The 6,664-nt window shown below is 32.6% G+C and overlaps 2 long non-coding RNA genes across 5 annotated transcripts; both read left to right on the top strand.

The window, feature by feature from the left end:
* The first annotated feature begins 748 nt into the window (after positions 1–748).
* LOC114168540 (uncharacterized) lies at positions 749–5,125 on the top strand. 4 transcript variants are annotated; one of them, XR_003600692.2, is made up of 6 exons: positions 749–1,154; positions 2,497–2,602; positions 2,710–2,799; positions 3,317–3,426; positions 4,457–4,512; positions 4,719–5,125. It is a non-coding gene; the product is annotated as an uncharacterized LOC114168540 (long non-coding RNA). The 4 variants fall into 4 exon arrangements; XR_003600689.2 differs by having other exon boundaries at positions 4,457–5,125; XR_003600690.2 differs by having other exon boundaries at positions 2,695–2,799; positions 4,457–5,125.
* A 223-nt stretch (positions 5,126–5,348) lies between these two features.
* On the top strand, positions 5,349–6,664 carry LOC146881652 (uncharacterized). The gene is made up of 2 exons (XR_014986166.1): positions 5,349–6,361; positions 6,439–6,664. It is a non-coding gene; the product is annotated as an uncharacterized LOC146881652 (long non-coding RNA).

Raw genomic sequence — 6,664 nt, 5'->3', positions numbered from 1 at the left:
ATATATATATATATATATAGGAAATATTAGTAGATAAGCAAGAGATTGTTGTAAAGACTCCGTAAAGAGCTCATCGCAAGGAGTGATAGAGTTCATAAATGAAGTCAAATTGATTGCAAAGCTTCAACATTGAAATCTTGTTAAACTTTTTGGTTGTTTACATTCAAGGACAAGAAAAAAATGCTAGTTTATGAATACATGGCAAATGGCAGCCTAAACTCCTTTATATTTGGTATGGGTCATCAACAAAGCATAGATTTGGTTTGGTTGTCAACGATATAAACATATTACTCACATTGAAGATTCCATGTATAATAACTTTTTTGCTTGAAGGAAGTACTAAATATACTAGTTGGAAACTAGTGAGTTTTTCCTTAACCAACTGTGTTTTTACTTTTTGCAAATATTTGTGAAAGTTTCTTATTATAAGAAAATTGGCTATTATCTACGAAATATTTTTCATAAATAATTTTATTTTATCTATGAAAATTGGTCATAAATAAAATTAAAATTCGTTGATAAAACAAAAATAAATTATATACGAAAATTTCGTAAATAAACATGATCAAAATCTTTGATATAAAAAATTATTTATGAAAATAGATGTAAAAAATAAATATAATAATAATATATATATATATATATATATATATAAAATATTTAAAAAAAAAAATTACCTACGACAAAAGTTCGTACGTAAAATTTATATCATTTTTTAATTAAAAATACTATTTCTGCATATTTTCATTTCAGCCTAGGTTTAGGTTTTATATTTCTCTTCTCTCGGTCTCAAACCCCCAACCGAAGTTATTCAACTTCCGATCAAAAAGGTTTTGATTCTACATGACCAAGTCCGTCGCTGACGACATCGATCACCATCAAAGCCTTCGCCGACCGCCCCGCGATGTTCCCTTTTTCACTTTCTTCAAAAATCCAAACGTAGAACAAGTGGCAACAACCATCGTGAGAAGCTTCCTTGACCTCCAGTAGCCACCATTTCAACAGTCGCCGTGGCGAGTTCTTCATCTCTGACGAGCCTCCATGTGTTGTCGTCGTTCACCTTGTAATGCCCTTGGAAAAAGGTGACATCGTCGTCGCAACAATCATCGTTGTTGCCACCACACTTGGGGTTTCTCGTTCCATCTTCTTCTAGGGTCAGGCAACAAGTTTCTCTTGAACTATTGGAATACACAACTATTTTTCATTGATTTAATTTATTGAGTGAGGTTCGAGTTTCTGTTTTAACTAGTTTCTCAAGTAAAGAATTCGAAAGCGAGATTATTAAATTTCATGATTTTAGATGTTTATTTATTTAGTTTTTGTGATTCGGGTACCAGAGGATCGGTTGGGGCAACTATTGCAGCGGCATTTTTAGTTTGTTAGTTCATTTTCGATCTTCAAACAATGCTTCATTCTCCTACACTTGCACTCAAAGTGAGGCACTACAAGCAAAAACACTTATCAAAATCCAAAAAGTGTAAAGGGAAAGAGAAATCAAAGCAAGTGTAGTAGGGTTAGAAGATTTGGGAGTTGACTATCTAGAGCAACTTCTAAGCATATCCGATCAAAGTGCAATTCTTAGCTACTTTAAGTAAATCTTGCTCACTTTCTTTTTCTTTTTCCTTGATTTTTGGATTTTTTACATAATCAATAATTTCCAGCTTAGGTCTGTGTATGTATTATGACCTATCATTACTAATATACAAGTCCAATGCCAATTCTTTTGTGATGTTACCCAATTAGAAAATTTCTACAAGTATTATTTGATCCATTAAGAAAATGTTATCATTGTGTTAGTGGTTGAATCTTTACTACAACAATTGGGAGCATGATTTACATTTTGTCCACTCTGCTTTTTAGTTGAACCTAAAAAAATTGTGGAGATAGTAGAATGTGGAAGTTGTAGTTGGAAGGAGTATGTAGTAGTTGTAGCGGTGAGTGCTGTGCTAGAAGTGGTCGTAGTTCTTATCATTCATCAAATAATTGAGTACAGGTATTTATAGACCTATAGAGTATTCTAGAAAGTGCTAGTCACAACTTGTGTGAAATGTTCTAGATTTTTTCCTATGTAGAATGTTCTTGATATTTTCTTCATATCTTAGGTTTTTCTACTTTGTTCTAGAACTTTCATTACATTTCAATAATTTTATCTTAGGATTTTCTAGATTCTTCTAGAATTTGCATTACACTTAATAGGATTATACCTATCATTGACTGTGTATAAAAATTCCAGTTTTTTCTGTGTTTTCTTTTAATGGTAATGAATCATTGAAGTTTGAAATAGTGGAGTTTTCCTTTCGGAGTAAATACCACATGTTGTTAATAAAATTTATTAAGAAACTTCATTTTCTTCCTTTTTGTAGCTCATTTATGTTCTCTACAACCCAGAGGGATCAATGAAGCTCTATCAGTTTATTTTATTTTATTTTCTTTAGTTATTAACTTGATGTCTAATAGCCTAAAGAGAAATATTCATCCTTTTTTTTATTGCTAAAGGTCCCCTGTATCTGCGGACATCGTAGAGCGAGTAGCTTCCATGGAGAATGGCTTGAATGCATTTTCAGTTTTCTAGGGAGGTCTTGTTTGAATTGATGTATTGAAGGTTTTGATTATACACTTACAACTTTTACATCTTGCCATACAACTATTTAATTTTCAATTTACTCCCTTTCCTTTTCTAAATAATTTCAGCAGTCCTCATAATTTCAGGGTCTCCCAAAAACTTGTTTCACATTTTATGGGCCCAAGGGACTACATATTCATATGGTTCGCACAGAGTAAGCAGATGAGTTTTATCAGGTATCGTGGTTCAATGTGTTTTGAGAAACCATTAGAGATTTAACTCAACACTGTTGCTTACATTTGGACTTATAATTCGTGAAATGCATGACTTGTTTATGCTTCCAAATTTGGGCAACTAAGTGTATGTTCAATCCTAAGAATGATTGGAAAAATAGTGTTGCTTCAGTTTTTGTGGTGTTATAAAAAAATTGAGAATTTGAGTTGTGATATTGATTTATTGCTACCAATTTGTAGCTTCTGCTTCTGTTTACTTGAACATTATTCCTGAACAAAAGAACAAATTTTGATGCTACTACTGCCACTATATTTTCATGTGTTTTGTCTAATTATTAGAGTATTAGAAGTGAATAAGCTATATCAATTCTATAATGTTATATAGATTGCGTTAACATACTTAGGTGGAATTTATAACTACTACTAGTTGTGTACATGTAGAGTTGCAGTAGACTATGAAATTTTCTGCTGAATTGTAAGTTTATGCATATTGAATGAGGGTTTCTCTTTATTGTCTCAGAAAGAACTTGGTGTTCTCTTCACTCCACCAATTGGAGGAGAAAATGTTGAGAGTTGGAAAGGACTTGAATCAGAACTTAAATTGGAATTAAAATTCGAAGATGTGGAAAGGTATGATCCCGTGTTAGTTCTGTAATTGGTAGCAGCTTTTAGAGGTAAAGCAAAAGGTTTTGATTTGGTATATGAATTTTGAAACCCTTTTTATCTCATTCTTTCAATTGATTTATGTCATTTAAGAAACAAATGGTTTTATTTATGCATAGTTGTTAAATATGAATTCCTCGTTTTTGTTGTCAACCATTATCAAGTTTAAATAAGTTTATTTTCCTACTTTAGTTTTAATGCGATTTACTATTTTATCTTACTAAATACTATATAGACCACTGGTTTCATATATATAATTATTAAAATAAGTTAATAATCTATAATAAATGTAGTTACAATGACATTTGGTTAGTTAGATTTATTATAAATTATTAATTTATATTAATAATTATATAATAACATTCCTTACCAAATTTATTAGTTTTAGTAAACATTTTTTTTGTTACATTTATTAAAATTATCATTATATATAAATTTTATTTACCGTAGTAATAAGATGATGTTAGGAAAATACTTATATGTTTTATTTCATATATGATAAATTGATTTTCGATCAACAAATGATTGAATTGCAACAACTTTGGATATCTTTTGTTATGAATAAGAGATTCGGCACTTAGTTACTACAATCTAATTTTTAGAATAAAAAGATTCAAATATAGATTATCTTAACTTCAAAATTATTTTTAATTCAAAATGAACTTTGTAAATGTTCATCCAAGCTCCCACTTAAGTGTATGAAGTTTGGGCAATGGATAATATATTAATTAGAAAATGATTGATTGTGTGCCCTTATAATTCATAGGTTCTCCAGTCATTGAGTGCTCATACCAAAGTTTCAGTTCCTAAGGTTTTCTATTTGTACAACGATACAAGTGTTATCGGAATTGCATTTTATATCAAGGAATATTAGGAGGGGCGAATATTTATTAACTCTAAGTTACAGTTATGGTTTTCTTTCTAGTTAATTTTGTTTTCCTTAGTCATTACTTAGTCGTCATTGGTTTGATTATGTGACTTGGTTGTAAATAATCAGGGTGTGGCATCTTAGAGGAGGAAAGTAGTTTAAAGTTACAAACATTCACACAACAGGTTTTCTTCTTTCACTGTTTGCTTTGGGTTTTTGAAATATTAAATGATATTTTCTGCTATTAAGTATTCTAAATTGGTGAAGAATTGTAAAAGAGAGCAATTGGAGTAGTTTAGGTGGTGTTTATTATCAGGTTAAGATAGATTCAATTTGGAAGCTTAGAACTTAGAACTCAACTTCCATTATTTTTCCTTTTTCTATGGTGTAGTTAACTTGAAATAATTTGTTCAAGATGTAAGTTGAGTCATTCATTATTGAAGAGCTGAAATTGCCAATTGAAAGGAGTTGCACTTGGAACGTGTACCTGTTGAACCAGTGAAGACTACTTCTTGCTGCCAAGTTAGAAGTGAAAGAAGCAACATAGCCTAGTCCATTGCAACTTAAGACAGCCTATCAACTACACATTAATTCATTGGAACCGGAAAAGTCAATTGAATTGCTGACTTGCAATTGGAGTAATAAATAGTTAGGGTAGTTAATCTTAGTGAGATGTGTATGTAAAGTTTCTTTTCTGTTTCTAGTATTATAGTCCTATAAATAGAATAACTTGGCTTTACTTTTTTAGTCTATAAGATTATTGATGTAAATATTCTACATGCACTTTCATTTTATGCTTATCACTTTTCTATTTAATGCAAAAGTAAGTATTAAAATGAATTGGGACATGAATATATATATATATATATATTTATTTATTTATTTATAATACAATTCAAAGAATCACAAAAAGCAAAAAATTACACGTGTAATTTTCTTGGAATTTGTTCAATTTCAGATTTTTAAATTTTTTTACCTCTTAAAGTAATTTGGATACGTGTTATCTTCTTAGGAAGTCTCAAGCATTTTTCTCGCTTTTCACCACACTCACGTTTTTCCTCTCTCTTTACTTCCTCTCTCTCTTCACTTCGTCTCTCTCTTCACTTTCTCTTTCAGGTCGTTTACGCACTCTCCACTTCTCTCCTTCCTCAAACCCTAGCCACCTCTCTGCCTCCGCCTCCACCTCAGTCGCTCTGTTTCGCTCTTCCTCCACAAACGCAACACTAAATAACGTTCTCCACCTCTCTTCATTTTCCCTCTCTCCAAGCCTACCCTGTTTTATGCATTCTCCACTTCTGTGCATCCTCAAACCCTAGCCACCTCTCTGCCGCCGCCTCAGACAGTCTCTCTCGGTCTTCCTCCACAAATGCGATCCACCTCCCTTCCTTCTCAACTTCATTCGACCTTTTTGTCGCGTCCAACCATCTCCACGATTCTCTCCATTCAAACCCTCTCCATTCGAATCGCACTCTCCCCCTTTCTGCCTCCTTAAACCCTAGCTACCTCTCTGACGCCGCCTGAAACACTATCCTCGAACCCTAATTTTTTTTCTTAATCTCATTCATTCCAACTTTGTTAACATCAATTTTTTTTTGCTTCTAACTCATTTTTTGGTTTGTTTTGTTTGTGTAGATGGTTTTTGTGCTTCAGACGTTCTGTCTCGCTCTTCCTCCACAAACACGATCTATCTCTCTTCCTTCTCTACTTCATTCAACATTTTTGCCCTGTCAAACCATCTCCACGATTGTCTTTACTGAAACCCTCTCCACTTTTGTGCCGCATGAAACCCTCTCCATTGGAATCGCATTCTCCCCCTTTCTGCCTCATCAAACCCTATCCACTTCTCTTACGCCACCTGAAAGGCGATCCTCAAACCCTAATTTTTTGTTCTTAGTCTCAGTGAATCCAACTTCGTTAACATAAATTTTTGTCTTCTAACTCATTTTTTGGTTTGTTTTGTTTGTGTAGATTGTTTTTGTGCTTCTGTGCGCCCATCTCTCTGACGCCGCCTCAAACGCTCTCCATCGCTCTTGGGTAATAACTTTGATCTCTTCACTTTTAATTTTGAAACCCTAATTTTTCATTTCTTACTCATGTTTTTCTTTGTGTAGATTTTTTTTGGTGTTTTGTACCTTTTGAAACCCTCTCGATGTCTCTGCTGAATCAGACACTCTCCACTTCTTTGTGGATGTAGACTCAAACCGTACCATTTCAATCTGATATGCTGTTCTAACTCATGTTTTTTTTTCTTGGTTTATGTAGTTTGTTCTAACTTGATTAACTCTAATAAGATAATTTCATCCTGACGTGCATTACGTATTTCAGTTGCTGATCAAA

The sequence above is a fragment of the Vigna unguiculata genome, chromosome 11 (assembly GCF_037176805.1).
Source record: "Vigna unguiculata cultivar grain cowpea cultivar isolate G323 ecotype 2 chromosome 11, ASM3717680v1, whole genome shotgun sequence".
In the NCBI taxonomy this organism is placed as follows: domain Eukaryota; kingdom Viridiplantae; phylum Streptophyta; class Magnoliopsida; order Fabales; family Fabaceae; genus Vigna; species Vigna unguiculata.
Note: the sequence above shows the minus strand (reverse complement) of the source record. Positions and strands in the feature narration are given on the sequence as shown.